Source organism: Anopheles funestus (genome assembly GCF_943734845.2).
Source record: "Anopheles funestus chromosome X unlocalized genomic scaffold, idAnoFuneDA-416_04 X_unloc_83, whole genome shotgun sequence".
NCBI lineage: Eukaryota > Metazoa > Arthropoda > Insecta > Diptera > Culicidae > Anopheles > Anopheles funestus.
The window spans coordinates 22,501-42,500 of NW_026045213.1; positions in this window are offsets into that span (position 1 = coordinate 22,501).

Consider the following 20,000-nt stretch of genomic DNA (forward strand, 5'->3'; position numbering starts at 1 on the left):
ATGGTGGATCGCCCCTTCCGGAAGCCGTACTGGTGATCCGACAGTCGTGGGGCTTCAGGGTCCTCAAGGTGAAGATTCAACCGGGACAGGATCAGGCGCTCCAACACCTTGCCGAGTGCGTCTAGCATGCACAACGGCCGGTACGAGGAGCTTTCCCCGGGAGGTTTGCCAGGCTTTGGCAGCAGCACCAAGCGCTGCCTCTTCCATGACGAAGGAAACTCGCCACGGTCGAGACAGTCCTGGTACAGACGGCAGAAGACCTCCGGGTACTCCCTGATCGCTGTCTTCACGGCTGCATTGGGGATCCCGTCCAATCCCGGCGCCTTCCGGTTGGCCATGCACGCCACGATGTCCAGCAGCTCTCGCGTGGTGACAGGCATCAGCGACTGCCCATCCTCGACGTCCTCCTCTGCCGGCCACTCGACAGCCGGGTGAGTCGGAAACAGGTCCCCAGAGATGCGTAGCAGCTCCTCCTTGTCAGTCTCGGGAGGCACGTAACTGCCACGAATCCGAGACATGACAGTCCGGTACCCTGCTCCGAACTCGTTCTCCTCCGCCAGTCGGATGAGCTCATCAAACTCAGTGCGCTTGCTGGCCCGAATCGCCTTCTCCATGGCCCGCCTCGCAGTCCGGTAGTGCGCTGCTGCGATGCTGCGCTCCTGCAAATCGACCGTGGCAACCATACGGTCGCGAGCTGCTGCACATTCCTCACGAAGGCGTGTGAGCTCCGGTGTCCACCAGAAGAGGGCTCGATGGGGATCACGGTGCGACGAGGTGATCCGCGCCATCGTTTGGTCGCATGCCCGCAACATGGCATCGACCATCCCCTCCTGGTTTACTGCTCGCTCCACGAAGTTCGCTGCGCTAAGTGCTGCTCGGAACGCCTCGGCTGAAAACTGCGAAGCCTTCCATCTCCTGCTTGACTGGTGGCCTCGTACCCGCTGCTGGTCGTGCTGCTGCTGTCGCCGGCGATTTTGCTGTTGTTGTTGCCGCCGATGATGCCGCTGCTGCTGCGGTCGCTGGTTCTGGCTTTGGTGCTGCTGCTGACGTTGGAGCTGAGGTGAGGAGGACGGCCCGACGGTGTAAAGGATGTACCGGTGGTCGGAAGCCGTATAAAACCGCGCCAACGAGTCAGGAGCCACTGCCCATGTGTCGGGGCGTGCGATAGTCTCGCTCGCGAACGACACATCCACGACGCTGGGTGTGGCAACACCGTTCCCGACGAACGTTGGGGTTGTTCCCTGGTTGAGGATCCTCAGCCCAAGCTGCTCGATGGTGTTGAGCAGCGCCTCACCTCGCACGGTGTTCCGCTCGCTTCCCCACTCCTCATGCCAGGCGTTGAAGTCGCCTGCCACTACGACGTGATGATGGGAAAGTGCCTCCAGTTCGAGCGCCTCAAGAAAATGCTCGAACTCACCGAGAGTCAGTCGTGGAGGAGCATAGCAGCTGACGAAAACAACTCCTCCAATCTGGGCGGCCACCAATCCGGGCGTTGGGCTGCGCCACACACGCTGGATGGGATATGCTCCGGTGGCCACCACGGCCACTGCCCCCGATGAGTCCACTGACCACGTTCCGTTGTTCTCCGGAGGCCGGTACACCTCCGAAAGCAGCAGCACGTCGATCCGCTCAGTCCGAGCGGATTGCAGAACGAAATCCTGTGCGGTGCGTCCACCACCCAGGTTCGCCTGCAACACTCGCAGTTGTTGCCTCACACCTGGCACGGTGCCGGCAGTTGTCCACAGCTCTGGTGACCGATGTTGTGCGGGCCACCACACTTAAGGCATTTGGGCTCCACAGCGCAGGCTTTCGCCAGATGACCGGTGCTGCCACAGCGGAAGCATTTGCCTCGGTAGTCCGCTTCATTCCGACAGTCCCGCACGATGTGCCCCGTTTCCAGGCACCGCAGACAGCGACGCTGGGAGATCGGACGACGAGGGACCTCATGAGCCACGCTGATGCACTGGCAAAGAGACAGTTTTGCCTCGTACAGCTGCTGCGCCTTTACCAGCGGAAGACGAACACGTGCGCGCTTCGTGCCATCGCTCAGCTCCCAAACTTCACAGAAGGTGATGCCCGGGGCTACTCCAAGCTTAGCCCGAATCGCCTCCTTCACCTCATCAACGGTGGCCAGCGAGTCGACATGGGTGATCAGCAGCTCACCCATCTCAGTCAGCACTCGCACTGCACCCATTTCGCCAATGACACTCTGGATCTTATCCGCGAGTGCCTCACTGTCCGCGCTTCGACTAATGGGGACACGGAGATGATCCTGTGCCGTTCGCCGGCCCATCCCGATAGCCGTGCGGACCTCTTCCAGTTCTGGGGCCGTACGTAGCTTCAGATACACCTGCGTCCAGGTTGTACCTACTGCCGGCGCCACTTCGATGGTGTCTGGACGCACGTTACGGCGAGTCGGCTTTTGTTGACTCTGCTGTTGCTGTTGTCGCGGCTGGCTCTGCTGCTGCACCGTTGGCCGCTGCTGTCGCGTCTGCTGCTGCTGTTGTAACGTTGGCCCCTGCTGTTGCGTCTGCTGCCGCTTCTGCAACGCCGGCCACTGCTGGCGTGTCTGCTGCTGCTGACGCTGCTGGGATGGCTGTTGCTGCCGGATTTGTTGCTGCTGCTGCTGCTGTTGTGATGGCTGCGCCTTACCACGGCGATTGCCACGCTTGCGCTGCACGCGCTTAACCGGCTCACTACTGGCCACCTCTGCCCACGTGCGCTGCTCCTCGGCGATGCTGGCGTAGTAACCCTGAGCAGTCACATTCTTGGCGCCAATCGACTGCAGGATAAGCTCGTTCAGCGCCTGCCGGTCCTTCATGTGTTCTTCCCGAAGCCGCTCTTCACGCTGGCGAGCCTGCTCCTGGACCGCCTGTAGCTCCTGACGAGCACGCTCCTGAACCTGCTGCATATCAATCCGAGCCTGCTCGGCGTTGGCGTCCATACGCTGACGGAGAGCCGAGAGCTCCTGCTGCAGGTCCTGAATTGTCGACAGTAGCTGCTCATTAGTGAGGGAAGTCTCACTCATGAGCTTCCTCAGCTCGACCATCTCCGAGCTAGCTGGCTTCATTGTCGGTAGGGACACTCTAGTCACGGCCACTTTCGCCTCCATAATCTGCGGAAGCTTGGCCGGTCTCACGTCGGATGAGTCAGCCCTGGGACGAAGGGATCGCCCAGATACTGACATTTTCCGCACTTTATGCTGGATTTACTCCCCCTCACGGGAGGACGCCAGCAGCGGACTGCCCCGTGAGAACCACCACAGCAGAAATGGTATTCGAGCAGTAAAATCGTTCAGGGAGGTGGTGTTTCGTCACGTTAGGTCGTTCCACGATTTATCAAGACCGAGCTAGACCCCCAAAAATGCCGAATTGGCCAGGGGGGGTGGAAAATGACCCAGGGGGGTGGGGGGCTAGATGTAATTGCCCCTCCTGAGCAAAACTCCCGAACACACCAAGCTCCTATCTCCTCTCCTTTCACCCGAAAATGGCGAAAAACCCGAAAATCCACCAAAAATCCGCGATTCCTGATCCGGGGGGGGCGGTGGGTGGGTGGTGGGGGCGCGGAAAAAATTTCAGGGGGTGTGGCAAGTGGTCCCCGAATTTTAGAGCCCAAAACCGGAATTTTTTGCAGCCCGCAAATAATTTTCCGCAGCGTTTTTATGTTTTTCACCTTTTTAACGCCTTAATAAGGAAATCCGGAAAATGCGGGGGGGGTGCTGGAGGTCCGGAAAAAATCCAGGGGGTGCGTCTGGAGGTCCCCGAATTTTCCAGCACAAAACCGGAATTTTCCACTGCACTTGTGTAATTTTCCGGCGAAGTCCAAAATTTAATGCACCTTGATAAGGCCTTAATAAGGCCGGGGGTCACTGAGGGCGATGGGGTGAGGTGGGAGCGGGGGGAAAAATTTTCCCCGAATCGTCTCTCCGTGCTCAACCACCTCCAACACTCACGAAACCGATCAGGCGATAAAAATTTTCCACTTTATAACACACTCAATATTTTGTACCATGGGAAAATGCCGCCTGGGCAGTTCTGTCACCACGTGTTGCAAAAGTGTTTTCCACTTTTTTCAGCACTAAAATCACCGATTTTGATGCGGTTTTTTCACAAAATCACTTCTTTGGCACTCCGCACACGATTTAAAACATATCCGGTCCAAATCCGTTCAAAATTCACTGAGCTGTGAGTGTCCAAAGTTCCCCATACAAAATGTATGGGCACCAAAATATCGTTTTTTGTCGCACTTCCACTGCTCCGATCGACTCGGAAACCGTTTTATCGGCTTCAGCGGCCACGATTTACCTTAAATCAACCTCTTCCGGCAGGAAAAGAGGTGATTTTTTGCACACCTGAACACCGGTTCACTTTGGTGCTCCCGGAGGGGGCAAAAACACAACAAAACTGTATTTGCACAAAAATTGTCGTTTTTTGGCCGAACTTCACTATTTTTGGGTAAATCGGGTGCTCTAAGCACGATTTTGACACTTTTAAAACGATTTTATTACGATTTTCACCAAATTTTCACCACTTCTTGACGGAGCGTTTGTTTACCACATCTTCACTTGTCAGCACCCAGGTGACAATCACACAGGGATAACTGGCTTGTGGCCGCCAAGCGTTCATAGCGACGTGGCTTTTTGATCCTTCGATGTCGGCTCTTCCTATCATTGTAAAGCAAAATTTACCAAGCGTAGGATTGTTCACCCTTTCAAGGGAACGTGAGCTGGGTTTAGACCGTCGTGAGACAGGTTAGTTTTACCCTACTGGTGTGCATTGTTTGTCGCTATCTTAACGGAATTCCTGTGCAGTACGAGAGGAACCACAGGTACGGACCACTGGCTCAATACTAGTTCGAACGGACTATGGTATGACGCTACGTCCGCTGGATTATGCCTGAACGCCTCTAAGGTCGTATCCAATCCGAGCTGATAGCGCTTCTTATACCCATTAGGTGGTCGTAAGCTAGCGGGCCTAACAACCCTCCGAGAACCGTCCGTGCTGTCCATTGGCACACTGGCGTCTCATCCCCGCTTACTACTAGGCCGCAAAGGGCGGGTTCGCGCTGCACGTGTTAGTACCATACATGTTGGGAACACCGGTGGACGAGCTTGCCGACTGTGGATATCACTAGTTTCGACACCTACGACCGCCCGCAAACGACGGGACTACAGGCTGGGAGCTTCAAGTTGTAGAGATGCGTTCGCATCGATCCTCTCAGGCGACCCATGCTTGGTGGTTAGTGCTTGCGCGTGCGCGCCCCGTGTGTGCTGGAATTGGCCAACCAGTGCACATTGGTGGTGCGTACCGTGACTTGCACCATGTGACGAGAGTGTTGAAGAACACTGTGTGGTGACTCTATGCCTATGTGATGGGGTGCTTGTAACACACGACCGAACCGACGGCTCGTTGGATGGTCACGACAGTGTGGTGCAGGTGCGCCCATGTGTAACGAATACATTGAGTGCCGTTGGAGGTTAGCGGTTGGTTGGTTGCATGCTACAACTTCGCGTTGTACATGGGCTGGCCGCTGCGCTTCCTTCGGGTTGCCACTTGATGTTGATAGGGTTGATGTATTGTGTTCGTTGACTTTTGGTTCATTCCAAAAGTCTTCGGACTTAGATAATTTTACAAGTGTCGGCGCTCTCGGACCGAAAATAAGAAGACAACTAAGAAGAAAAAGAGAAAGAAGCTAATAGTGGAAAGTATTCTTCTTCAAAGAAGGAACAAAAATTTTACAAGTGTTGTAAAATTTCCTAAGTCCAAAAAATTTTCTAAGTCCAGAAAATTTTCTAAGTCCCACAAAATGGAACATGATGAAGAAGATACAGAAGTTGAAAATTTTTCTAAGTCCAAAAAATTTTCTAAGTCCAGAAAATTTTCTTAGTCCAAAGTGTTGGAACAATTTCCAAAGGCCCATAGGTTGCACTGAATTTTCCTAAGTTGGCCACAAGTACCCATGAGGTATCGAGAAGGTTCACCCGAAGGACATAATATGTCCCAAAGTACCGATAGAGTACCCACAAATAGCACCGCGTTGGCCTTAGTTGGCCAAAAGTACCGATAGAGTACCCACAAGTAGCACTGAGTTGGCCTAAGTTGGCCAAAAGTACCGATAGAGTACCCACAAGAAGCACTGAGTTGGCCTAAGTTGGCCAAAAGTACCGATAGAGTACCCACAAATAGCACCCAGTTGGCCTAAGTTGGCCAAAAGTACCGATAGAGCACCCACAAGTAGCACTGAGTTGGCCTAAGTTGGCCAAAAGTACCGATAGAGTACCCACAAATAGCACCCAATTGGCCTAAGATGGTCAAAAGTACCGATAGAGTACCCACAAGAAGCACTGAGTTGGCCTAAGTTGGCCAAAAGTACCGATAGAGTACCCACAAATAGCACCGAGTGGGCCTAACATGGCCAAAAGTACCGATAGAGCACCCACATATAGCACCGAATGGGCCTAACATGGCCAAAAGTACCGATAGAGCACCCAAAAGTAGCACCCAATTGGCCTATGTTGGCCAAAAGTACCGATAGAGTACCCACAAATAGCACCCAGTTGGCCTAAGTTGGCCAAAAGTACCGCCAAGTAGCACCATAGAGGCCCGAGTAGAGCGAAATGTGGGCCAAATTGAACATTTGAAAATTTTTACAAGTCCAGAAAATTTTCTAAGTCCAGAAAATTTTCTAAGTCCAAAGAGTTGGACAAATTTCCTTAGGCCCAAAGGTTGCACTGAATGTTCCTAAGTTGGCCATCAGTACCCATGAAGTATAGCGAAGGTTCACCCGAAAGACACAATACGCCCTAAAGTACCCACAGAGTACCCACAAGTTGCACCCAATTGGCCTAAGTTGGCCAGAAGTACCGACAAGTACCACCATAGAAGCCCGAGTAGAGCGAAATGTGGGCCAAAGTACCGAGTAGTTGCCACAAATACCCAAATGGATACCAAAATGTGGTACCAAGTACCTAACTGTTGCAACAAATGCTAGCTTTCTGAGCAAAAGCTGTGGACCAATTTCGTAGAAGAACCGCCTAGGCGAAAAGGCAAAAATCGCCGAAGCTGGCCCGCTCGCAGAGCTCGCGGGCCAGGAGATACTCATAGGGCGATTTACTAGAGTGGGGAACTTGAGAATTTTTGTGTCCGAGACTTTGGGCAACTTCGCGGCCGCCCCCTTAAAGTAAAAGATTTTCTCTGGGTGCCTAAAATTCGCAATTCCCGCAAAGTCGGGAAGACGTTAAAGTTTTTGCCCAAAAAATGGCCATCGATTTAAGGTGATTTTCCAATAAGAAAATTTTTCCTAAGATGAATTTTTTCGAATATTTCCTAAACTAAGCGTCGGAACACATGGCCGTGGAGGAACTTTTGGTAGCTTTTGGCAAGGGCTATCGGATGAAATAATGCGAAAGGCCATCGGAGCGATATTGGATAAATGCGGGCCCATAAACGTACCTAAGAAGTGAAAATTGGTACCTTGCACGCAGGATGCAAGAAATGCTTGAGTGTTAACCATCATCGGTACCAAGTACCTAGGTTATATCGAGTGCGTAGATGGAAGTCGGTACCAAAGGGAAACCTTCCTAGGCTAGGTGCACGCAAGTGAGTATGGATCGATCAGTAGAAAGATGGGAAGCCATAGGAAACCTTCCTAGGCTAGGTGCACGCAAGTGAGTATGGATCGATCAGTAGAAAGATGGGAAGCCCAAGGAAACCTTCCTAGGCTAGGTGCACGCAAGTGAGTATGGATCGATCAGTAGAAAGATGGGAAGCCATAGGAAACCTTCCTAGGCTAGGTGCACGCAAGTGAGTATGGATCGATCAGTAGAAAGATGGGAAGCCATAGGAAACCTTCCTAGGCTAGGTGCACCCAAGTGAGTATGGATCGATCAGTAGAAAGTGGGAAGCCCAGTACCAAATGCCCTAGTGAAGACCGTAAACGAATATCATGAACCGAGAAGGAGCACCAAATGCCCTAGTGAAGACCGTAAACGAATATCATGAACCGAGAAGTAGCACCAAATGCCCTAGTGAAGACCGTAAACGAATATCATGAACCGAGAAGGAGCACCAAATGCCCTAGTGAAGACCGTAAACGAATATCATGAACCGATAAGGAGCACCAAATGCCCTAGTGAAGACCGTAAACGAATATCATGAACCAAGAAGTAGCAACGAATGCCTGAAAAAGTACCAAGTCCACGGTATAGAGTAACGAGAGTTAACCGCCGTGATGTATGCAATGTGGGCAGCCATTGCATGGGTTCTGGACTTGGTTCGCGAATAACTTTTTTGCTAGACATCGGACAAAGTTGACGTGGAAGAACGAAATGTAGCATTTGATGCCACCTATCCAAAACTTTTTCAAGATTGAAGATCCGATCGATACAGCCTGAGTTATAGGCAAAAGTTGGTGCAAAATTGAGCATTTTTAATGGTGAAAAATCGGTAATCCTCGAATAGCTCCTGTTGGAAGCATCGGACCACATGGTCGTGGAGGAACATATTGTAGCGTGCGGTGTCAAGTATCGACACCCAAAACCGCATGTCCGATGGACGGAAAATGACCAAGTTATAGTGAAAACTTGGTTGCACCAAATTCCCGAAGAAGTGCAACGAGAAGGTGAATGCGATGGTTGTTCGTCGAATAGCTCCGGCCAGAGACATGGTAGCGATTAGTGGTGCATGGAAGAAATCTAGCCACAAGTGCCATCTACCCATGGCCAGAAGAAAGTGTGGCCATATCTTGGATACCGGCGGAGCTATGGGGCAAATATGGGCCAAAAATGGTGCAAGTTGGACCAAAAATCCGACCAAGTGCGCGAGGCGCTTTCGTGAATAGCTCCGGCCACAGACATGGTAGCGATTAGTGGTGCATGGAAGAAATCTAGCCACAAGTGCCATCTAGCCATGGCCAGAAGAAAGTGTGGCCATATCTTGGATACCGGCGGAGCTATGGGGCAAATATGGGCCAAAAATGGTGCAAGTTGGACCAAAAATCCGAAAAAGTACCTAGGTAAATGCGATGGTTGTTCGTCGAATAGCTCCGGCCACAGACATGGTAGCGATTAGTGGTGCATGGAAGAAATCTAGCCACAAGTGCCATCTACCCATGGCCAGAAGAAAGTGTGGCCATATCTTGGATACCGGCGGAGCTATGGGGCAAATATGGGCCAAAAATGGTGCAAGTTGGACCAAAAATCCGACCAAGTGCGCGAGGCGCTTTCGTGAATAGCTCCGGCCACAGACATGGTAGCGATTAGTGGTGCATGGAAGAAATCTAGCCACAAGTGCCATCTACCCATGGCCAGAAGAAAGTGTGGCCATATCTTGGATACCGGCGGAGCTATGGGGCAAATATGGGCCAAAAATGGTGCAAGTTGGACCAAAAATCCGAAAAAGTACCTAGGTAAATGCGATGGTTGTTCGTCGAATAGCTCCGGCCACAGACATGGTAGCGATTAGTGGTGCATGGAAGAAATCTAGCCACAAGTGCCATCTACCCATGGCCAGAAGAAAGTGTGGCCATATCTTGGATACCGGCGGAGCTATGGGGCAAATATGGGCCAAAAATGGTGAAGTTGGACCAAAAATCCGACCAAGTGCGCGAGGCGCTTTCGTGAATAGCTCCGGCCACAGACATGGTAGCGATTAGTGGTGCATGGAAGAAATCTAGCCACAAGTGCCATCTACCCATGGCCAGAAGAAAGTGTGGCCATATCTTGGATACCGGCGGAGCTATGGGGCAAATATGGGCCAAAAATGGTGCAAGTTGGACCAAAAATCCGAAAAAGTACCTAGGTAAATGCGATGGTTGTTCGTCGAATAGCTCCGGCCACAGACATGGTAGCGATTAGTGGTGCATGGAAGAAATCTAGCCACAAGTGCCATCTACCCATGGCCAGAAGAAAGTGTGGCCATATCTTGGATACCGGCGGAGCTATGGGGCAAATATGGGCCAAAAATGGTGCAAGTTGGACCAAAAATCCGACCAAGTGCGCGAGGCGCTTTCGTGAATAGCTCCGGCCACAGACATGGTAGCGATTAGTGGTGCATGGAAGAAATCTAGCCACAAGTGCCATCTACCCATGGCCAGAAGAAAGTGTGGCCATATCTTGGATACCGGCGGAGCTATGGGGCAAATATGGGCCAAAAATGGTGCAAGGTGGACCAAAAATCCGACCAAGTGCGCGAGGCGCTTTCGTGAATAGCTCCGGCCACAGACATGGTAGCGATTAGTGGTGCATGGAAGAAATCTAGCCACAAGTGCCATCTACCCATGGCCAGAAGAAAGTGTGGCCATATCTTGGATACCGGCGGAGCTATGGGGCAAATATGGGCCAAAAATGGTGCAAGTTGGACCAAAAATCCGAAAAAGTACCTAGGTAAATGCGATGGTTGTTCGTCGAATAGCTCCGGCCACAGACATGGTAGCGATTAGTGGTGCATGGAAGAAATCTAGCCACAAGTGCCATCTACCCATGGCCAGAAGAAAGTGTGGCCATATCTTGGATACCGGCGGAGCTATGGGGCAAATATGGGCCAAAAATGGTGCCAGGTGGACCAAAAATCCGACCAAGTGCGCGAGGCGCTTTCGTGAATAGCTCCGGCCACAGACATGGTAGCGATTAGTGGTGCATGGAAGAAATCTAGCCACAAGTGCCATCTACCCATGGCCAGAAGAAAGTGTGGCCATATCTTGGATACCGGCGGAGCTATGGGGCAAATACGGGCCAAAAATGGTGCAAGTTAGACCAAAAACCCTAAGTGCGCAAGGTGAATGCAAAGGTTGTTCGTCGAATAGCTCCGGCCACAGACATGGTAGCGATTAGTGGTGCATGGAAGAAATCTAGCCACAAGTGCCATCTACCCATGGCCAGAAGAAAGTGTGGCGCTATCTTGGATACCGGCGGAGCTATGGGGCAAATACGGGCCAAAAATGGGTAAAATTTGACGGTCCAAAGCCAAGGGTAAATTTTTTTATTCCTCTAATAACTTCTAGCACAGACATTGAATCGGTTGGTGATGTATGGATGAAATGTAGCAAACAGTTGGAACTACCCATAAAATCTTAAAGATTGACGATCCAATGTATAGAACCGGAGTAATGTGCGATACTTGGTGAAAAATCGAGTGAAAAATTAGCTATAAACTGTTTTTGGCCCATAACTCGAATACTAGACATCGGAAGGGGGGGTCGTAGAACGATTTTTTGTTGCCCTATCGATTCCCTATCGAACGAGCAAAAGTTGTTTTTTTGACCAAAAAGGACCCCTACTCTAGTAAAATTGGCCTGATTTTACTAGTCCCCGGTACCCGTACAGGCAAAATGAGCAAAATGCTCAAGTATGAATGGTTTTTGGCCCATAACTCGAATACTAGACGTCGGAGGGGGGTGTCGTGGAACAATTTTTGGTAGCCCTTGAAATTATCTATCGAATGACATATACTTGATTTTTGGCCAAAAAGTTCCCTAGACTAGTAAAAATCGCATCATTTTACTAGAGTCGGGTACCCTGGACGAAAAACCGCTATAGTTGCGGTTTTTGGCTAATAACTCTAATACTAGACGTCGGAGGGGGGTGTCGTGGAACAATTTTTGGTAGCCCTTGAAATTATCTATCGAATGACATATACTTGATTTTTGGCCAAAAAGTTCCCTAGACTAGTAAAAATCGCATCATTTTACTAGAGTCGGGTACCCTGGACGAAAAACCGCTTAAGTTGCGGTTTTTGGCTAATAACTCGAATACTAGACGTCGCAGGGGGGTGTCGTGGAACAATTTTTGGTAGCCCTTGAAATTATCTATCGAATGACATATACTTGATTTTTTGACCAAAAAGTTCCTAGACTAGTAAAAATCGCATCATTTTACTAGAGTCGGGTACCCTGTACGAAAAACCGCTATAGTTGCGGTTTTTGGCCAATAACTCGAATACTAGACGTCGGAGGGGGGTGCCGTAGAACAATTTTTTGTAGCCCTTGAAATTACCTTTCGAATGATATATAGTGGTTTTTTGGTCAAACAGTGACCCCGAGACTAGTAACCCTCCATACACAAAACCGCCTAAAAAGTTTTGGTTTTGCAAAATTTTGAAAAGTGCGTCAAAAAAATTTTTTCAAAAAGTACCAAATCGTGATCAGAACTCACTATAGACCATAAAAAGTGAAATCCGATGGTCATTTGCAACACTTGGTCAATCGAGAAAAATTTCACTTTTTTACTAGAGTCGGGTACCCTGAACGAAAAATCGCTCAAGTGATGGTTTTTGGCCAATAACTCGAATACTAGACGTCGGAGGGGGGTGCCGTAGAACAATTTTTTGTAGCCCTTGAAATTACCTTTCGAATGATATATAGTGGTTTTTTGGTCAAACAGTGACCCCGAGACTAGTAACCCTCCATACACAAAACCGCCTACAAAAACTTTGTTTTGAAAAATTTTGAAAAGTTCAAAAAAATTTTTTTTTCAAAAACTACTAAAACGTGATAAGAACTTACTATAGACCATGAAAAGTGATATCCGATGATAATTTGCAAAAGTTGGTAACTAGTAAAAAATTTCACTTTTTTACTAGAGTCGGTGCAACGAGAAAAAAAAAGTCCGTGATGGAGAAAAATGGCACGTTTTCCACGCCTGTACGCTTTCGTTTTCTATATAGGGGGTAGGTGAGCCAGAAGCATGAATTTGACTGAGTACGTATCTTTATGAATTGGGCCCTTCTAAATCGATTGAGACTACCCCCAGGACGATCGGACGACTGCTTCTGGCTCAAAATGTGGTTTTTAGATTTTGATCGTCAATTATGAGAGAAAAAATCGATTAGAAGTAAAGATACGAAATGCTTGGTCTAAGTTGGGAAACGACTTCGGATATTTGTTGGACGTTGTCGTAGAAGGTCCGAGGACCAAGGAAAAGTGATTTCCAAGTGGATTTATGCACTATTAGTCGATGGTAAGATGTGAAATTAGTAGAACTTACCATACAGTTTGCGAAGTTGAAGCAATCGGTTGGTGAATATGGTACTGTCTGTCCAATTTGGTGGTTCGGAATGAGTGAAACGATGTTGATGATGGATAGACGTTCCGATTGCCCCCGATCGGGGAACATATAGTGGTCTTTAAGGTCCAAGTACCTATGTTTTGGTAAGCAGAACTGAGAGTTAAAGGATGAAAGTCGGCCATTCCTAATATCATCCTATCGGTGGTTCGCGAGTTGTTTGAGGACCGGAGCAGCTCGCGATGAAACGGTCCTAGGGTATTGGTTATCCATCCAAGGAAGAGTAAATGCGATCCTAGATGTGTGTCGTTGGCCGTTCTACCGGCATCGCCTATCGATGAGATATCGACGGGCATGCCTTACTCGAAAGTTGAATTCTAGGATCGATGGTCAAACAGACCTATGAGCGATAAACCAAACTGAACACGTATTGATGTCGGCTTTTCCTATCATTTGATGCCGCAGGTTGTTTAGGGACCGGAGCAGCTTGCGGCCGAGACGGTCCCCGGGGGTTTCTTTCTCCAAGGAGTGGAAACTATTAAGCAAGAGTTGTAGCAAGATACGATCCTCTGATGTGTCGTTGGCCGTTCATGCGGTATCGCCTGTCGATGATATATCGATGGGCATGCCTTACTCTACCGACCTTCTAATTGAGAGTATTAATCAGGGATCGATGGTCAAACAGACCTATGAGCGATAAACCAAACTGAACACGTATTGATGTCGGCTTTTCCTATCATTTGATGCCGCAGGTTGTTTAGGGACCGGAGCAGCTTGCGGCCGAGACGGTCCCCAGGGGTTTCTTTCTCCAAGGAGAAGAAACGATTAAGCAAAAGTTGTAGCAAGATACGATCCTCTGATGTGTCGTTGGCCGTTCAAGCGGTATCGCCTGTCGATGAGATATCGATGGGCATGCCTTACTCTCCCGACTGGATTACTGAGAGTTTAATCAGGGATCGATGGTCAAACAGACCAATGAGCGATAAACCAAACTGAACACGTATTGATGTCGGCATTTCCTATCATTTGTCGCAGGTTGTTTAGGGACCGGAGCAGCTTGCGACCGAGACGGTCCCCGGGGGTTTCTTTCTCTAAGGAGTGGAAACGATTAAGCAAAAGTCGTAGCAATAATCGATCACCTGATGTGTCGTTGGCCGTTCTTGCGGTATCGCCTGTCGATGAGATATCGATGGGCATGCCTTACTCTCCTGACTGTTTAATTGAGAGTTATAATCAGGGATCGATGGTCAAAAGGACCTATGAGCGATAAACCAAACTGAACACGTATTGATGTCGGCATTTCCTATCATTTGTCGCAGGTTGTTTAGGGACCGGAGCAGCTTGCGACCGAGACGGTCCCTTCCCGAAAGATGGTGAACCGAGTCGTCTGGCGTAAAAACCGGACGACTCGAAAGGGCTTGACCCTTTCAAGTGAGCGATAATCACATTCTACGCTCAGTTCGACAGCTACAAGGCAATCACTCGCTATGTTCAGAGCTAATACATGCAACATGCCGGCATTGTTTCCACCGACGCATGGATTCAAGACTGGTGCACTTATTAGTTAAACCGTTCGCCTCCGGGTGTTTCGAGTTCAAGTCTGGATGAGGATTGATCTTGCTGGTAATAGCTTGAGCCCCTGAATAAGGGGTCGAAGCGTACATCTTGAGACCATGTACAACATATTACCAAATCGGCACCATGGGTTCGGGTGCAAGTGATGTAACCGTGAAAGATGTTGAGCAGCCCAACATCGGTTTACACACGCATAATAGGAAGGCAGCGCTGTCGACTGGTCAGTCGTGTAAGAAGTGTGCATTATCGATCACAAATATATTGGTGATCTGTAGGTTGCGCATACACCATGCCCGGTGTAAAGTGCCGTGGTCCCCCCCGGGGGGCTGCATCAAACCGTTCGCCACGCGAACTACCCAATGGAACGAACTCTATGCATTTAATAAGAAGAAGAGATGATAATGAAACACGGTCGATTTAAGAGTTGAAAACGTTGAAATACCTATAAGCAAGTCTTAAGTTGGTGGTGACCGTTACGCCCCAACAAATTGGTGCCTTACCCTACACCAAAGAGCCATTCAACATGGTTCAAGTGAGCGATAATCACGCTCTACGCTCAGTATGACAGCTGCAAGGCAATCACTCGCTAAGTTCAGAGCTAATACATGCAACACGCCGGCATTGTTTCCACCGACGCATGGATTCAAGACTGGTGCACTTATTAGTTAAACCGTTCGCCTCCGGGTGTTTCGAGTTCAAGTCTGGATGAGGATTGTTCTTGCTGGTAATAGCTTGAGCCCCTGAATAAGGGGCCGAAGCGTACATCTTGAGTAAATGTACAACATATTACCAAATCGGCACCGTGGGTTCTGGTGCAAGTGATGTAACCGTGAAAGATGTTGAGCAGCCCAACATCGGTTTACACACGCATAATAGGAAGGCAGCGCTGTCGACTGGTCAGTCGTGTAAGAAGTGTGCATTATCGATCTCCAATATATGAGCTCAGTATGACAGCCCAATTGGTAATCCTCGGGACCTCCAGAAAGGAAGCTGGATGAGGATTACCAAATCGAAAGTTGATAAGTGTAGTGGTACCACTTAGTCAACTTGTATCCCGAAAGATGGTGAACCGAGTCGTCTGGCGTAAAAACCGGACGACTCGAAAGGGCTTGACCCTTTCAAGTGAGCGATAATCACGCTCTACGCTCAGTTCGACAGCTGCAAGGCAATCACTCGCTAAGTTCAGAGCTAATACATGCAACATGCCGGCATTGTTTCCACCGACGCATGGATTCAAGACTGGTGCACTTATTAGTTAAACCGTTCGCCTCCGGGTGTTTCGAGTTCAAGTCTGGATGAGGATTGATCTTGCTGGTAATAGCTTGAGCCCCTGAATAAGGGGTCGAAGCGTACATCTTGAGACCATGTACAACATATTACCAAATCGGCACCATGGGTTCGGGTGCAAGTGATGTAACCGTGAAAGATGTTGAGCAGCCCAACATCGGTTTACACACGCATAATAGGAAGGCAGCGCTGTCGACTGGTCAGTCGTGTAAGAAGTGTGCATTATCGATCACAAATATATTGGTGATCTGTAGGTTGCGCATACACCATGCCCGGTGTAAAGTGCCGTGGTCCCCCCCGGGGGGCTGCATCAAACCGTTCGCCACGCGAACTACCCAATGGAACGAACTCGATGCATTTAATAAGAAGAAGAGATGATAATGAAACACGGTCGATTTAAGAGTTGAAAACGTTGAAATGCCTATAAGCAAGTCTTAAGTTGGTGGTGACCGTTACGCCCCAACAAATTGGTGCCTTACCCTACACCAAAGAGCCATTCAACATGGTTCAAGTGAGCGATAATCACGCTCTACGCTCAGTATGACAGCTGCAAGGCAATCACTCGCTAAGTTCAGAGCTAATACATGCAACACGCCGGCATTGTTTCCACCGACGCATGGATTCAAGACTGGTGCACTTATTAGTTAAACCGTTCGCCTCCGGGTGTTTCGAGTTCAAGTCTGGATGAGGATTGTTCTTGCTGGTAATAGCTTGAGCCCCTGAATAAGGGGCCGAAGCGTACATCTTGAGAGTAAATGTACAACATATTACCAAATCGGCACCGTGGGTTCTGGTGCAAGTGATGTAACCATGAAAGATGTTGAGCAGCCCAACATCGGTTTACACACGCATAAGGGGTTTATTGTTATCTGTAGGTTGCGCATACACCATACCCGGTGTAAAGTGCCGTGGTCCCCCAGGGGGCTGCATCAAAACGTTCGCCATGCGAACTACCCAATGGAACGAACTCGATGTATTGAAAGAGATGAACAATTAATAGCGAGAATAGGGGCCCGGAAGCAATTCCGCGGCCCTACGGTCGATTCAAGAGTTGAAACGTTGTACAATCGTGGATAGCACCTAGTGCTAATATGGTGAGAGATAATGTGTGAGGAAATTTAGTTTCCTAAAGTTTAGTTAGTGGTTTCCGTTGTGCCCTAACAAACTTAAAGTTGGTGGTGACCGTTACACCCCAACAAATTGGTGCCTTACCCAACACCAAAGAGCCATTCCATATGGTTCTAGAGAGAGAGAGTTGTGTGGAAATTTATTTCCCACTAAGCGAGTGTGTGTCTGTAGTGGAACGAATTCTGGTTGATCCTACCAGTAATATACGCTTGTCTCAAAGGTTAAGCCATGCATGTCTAAGTACAAACATAAATGAATGTGAAACCGCATAAGGCTCAGTATAACAGCTATAATTCACAAGATCATCCTACCACTAGTTACTTGGATAACTGTGGAAAATCCAGAGCTAATACATGCAACATGCCGGGACTGTTGCCCTCGCGGGTAGCTGAACTGGTGCACTTATTAGTTAAACCAATCGCCTCCGGGCGGCTTGAGTTGAAGTCTGGATAAGGACGCAGATCGTATGGTCGCTTGTCGACTGACGACAGATCTTTCAAATGTCTGCCCTATCAACTATTGATGGTAGTGTAGAGGACTACCATGGTTGCGACGGGTAACGGGGAATCAGGGTTCGATTCCGGAGAGGGAGCCTGAGAAATGGCTACCACATCCAAGGAAGGCAGCAGGCGCGTAAATTACCCAATCCCAGTACGGGGAGGTAGTGACGAGAAATAACAATATGGACCTCTCTAACGATGGTCCATAATTGGAATGAGTTGAGTATAAATCCTTCAACAAGGATCAAGTGGAGGGCAAGTCTGGTGCCAGCAGCCGCGGTAATTCCAGCTCCACTAGCGTATATTAAAGTTGTTGCGGTTAAAACGTTCGAAGTTGATTGCCCGTCCAGACACGTGACCGCCACGGGCGCCCGGTTACACGCCGGGGCCGTTCGTGCGCGCGCTCACGGCTGCGACTCACAATGGTGTACTTGGGCGTTACTCTGTGAACGAGTACCGTGCTACCGGTTAACTCCGGCACGGGCTCCTCATGGTGCTCAAGATACTCACATTTACCTTGAACAAATTAGAGTGCTCAAAGCAGGCTAAGACAAAGCGTCCGGCCCCCCCGTGGGGTTGGCGTTGGCCGAGAATAATCTTGCATGGAATAATGGAATATGACCTCGGTTTATACGATTTCGTTGGTTTGTCAGAAACCTAGAGGTAATGATTAACAGAAGTAGTTGGGGGCATTGGTATTACGGCGCGAGAGGTGAAATTCGTAGACCGTCGTAGGACCAACTGAAGCGAAAGCGTTTGCCATGGATGCTTTCTTTAATCAAGAACGAAAGTTAGAGGATCGAAGGCGATTAGATACCGCCCTAGTTCTAACCGTAAACGATGCCAATTAGCAATTGGGAGACGCTACCCCTATTCGGTGCTCTCAGTCGCTTCCGGGAAACCAAAATCGGGTTCCGGGGGAAGTATGGTTGCAAAGTTGAAACTTAAAGGAATTGACGGAAGGGCACCACAAGAAGTGGAGCTTGCGGCTTAATTTGACTCAACACGGGAAAATTTACCAGGTCCAAACTTATCGAGGTAAGACAGATTGATAGCTCTTTCTCAAATTTAAGGGTAGTGGTGCATGGCCGTTCTTAGTTCGTGGAATGATTTGTCTGGTTAATTCCGATAACGAACGTGACTCAAACATGCTAACTAGAACGCTGTCAGCAGTGCGCCTCCGGGCGCACCTGACGTTACAGCCGGGCGGCGCCTTCACGGGCGGTCGTCGGCTACGTTTGCCCTGCTTAGCGGGACAACTTGTGTTTAGCAAGCTGAGAATGAGCGATAACAGGTCCGTGATGCCCTTAGATGTTCTGGGCTGCACGCGTGCTACAATGTGGGTCGCAGCGTGTTCTCGCCAATAGGCGCCCCCATTCCGAGAGGAACGGGAAATCACTAAAATGCCCATCTAGTCGGGATTGGGGACTGCAACGGTCCCCATGAACCTGGAATTTCTAGTAAGCACTAGTCATTAGCTAGTGCTGATTACGTCCCTGCCCTTTGTACACACCGCCCGTCGCTACTACCGATGGATTATTTAGTGAGGTTTCTGGAGGCTTACCTTCCGCGGTTCCTTCGTGAGCTGCAGCTGGCATGGCTGAAGTTGACCGAACTTGATGATTTAGAGGAAGTAAAAGTCGTAACAAGGTTTCCGTAGGTGAACCTGCGGAAGGATCATTACTGATGATCGTCCGCGAGTGACCAACCATGGGCTGCCTTCGGTGTAGCTCGGTCGCTCGCTTGCTATGTGTCAGAATTTGTTGAAAGCCAACTCGTTCGTTGTACACTTTGATGGGTGACCATCACTGTGTCTCCGTGCCGAGCTAGATCTCCCCTAGCCGTAAGGCACTTGAACGCCCCTTCGACGACGAGTTGCATGTGTGTGGTATGTGTCAGAATCTGGTGAAGCTTTCTGCATGTGATGTGCCTTGTGTGGATCCGTGGCCATTGCATTGTGTCTGGTGTGTAGGTACCCAGACACTTAGAACGCTTGCGCGGAAAGCAAACTCGATCGTTGTACACTTTGATGGGCAACCATCACTGTGTCTCCGTGCCGTGCTAGATCTCCCCTAGCCGTAAGGCACTTTGAACGCCCCTTCGACGACGAGTTACAAGAGTGTGGTATGTGTCATAATCTGGTGAAGCTTTCTGCATGTGATGTGCCTTGTGTGGATCCGTGGCCATTGCATTGTGTCTGGTGTGTAGGTACCCAGACACTTAAGCAAACTCGATCGTTGTACACTGTGATGGGCGAGCATCACTGTGTATCCGTGCCGTGTAAGAGCTCCCCTGGCCATCAGGCACTTGAAAGGTCCTTCGACGACGAGTTACAATAGTGGTGTGTTAGATACGTCAGGTGATGGTATCTACTGTTGTGCAATACGTATCCGGCCACGGCACGGAACGAACGGGAACTGTGGTGCAGACATACAAAGAGTTAAGCCTATTAGTCATTAACTCTAAGGACGGGGCCATGGGGCGGTACGCAAAGGATACGGATGAGCGAGTAT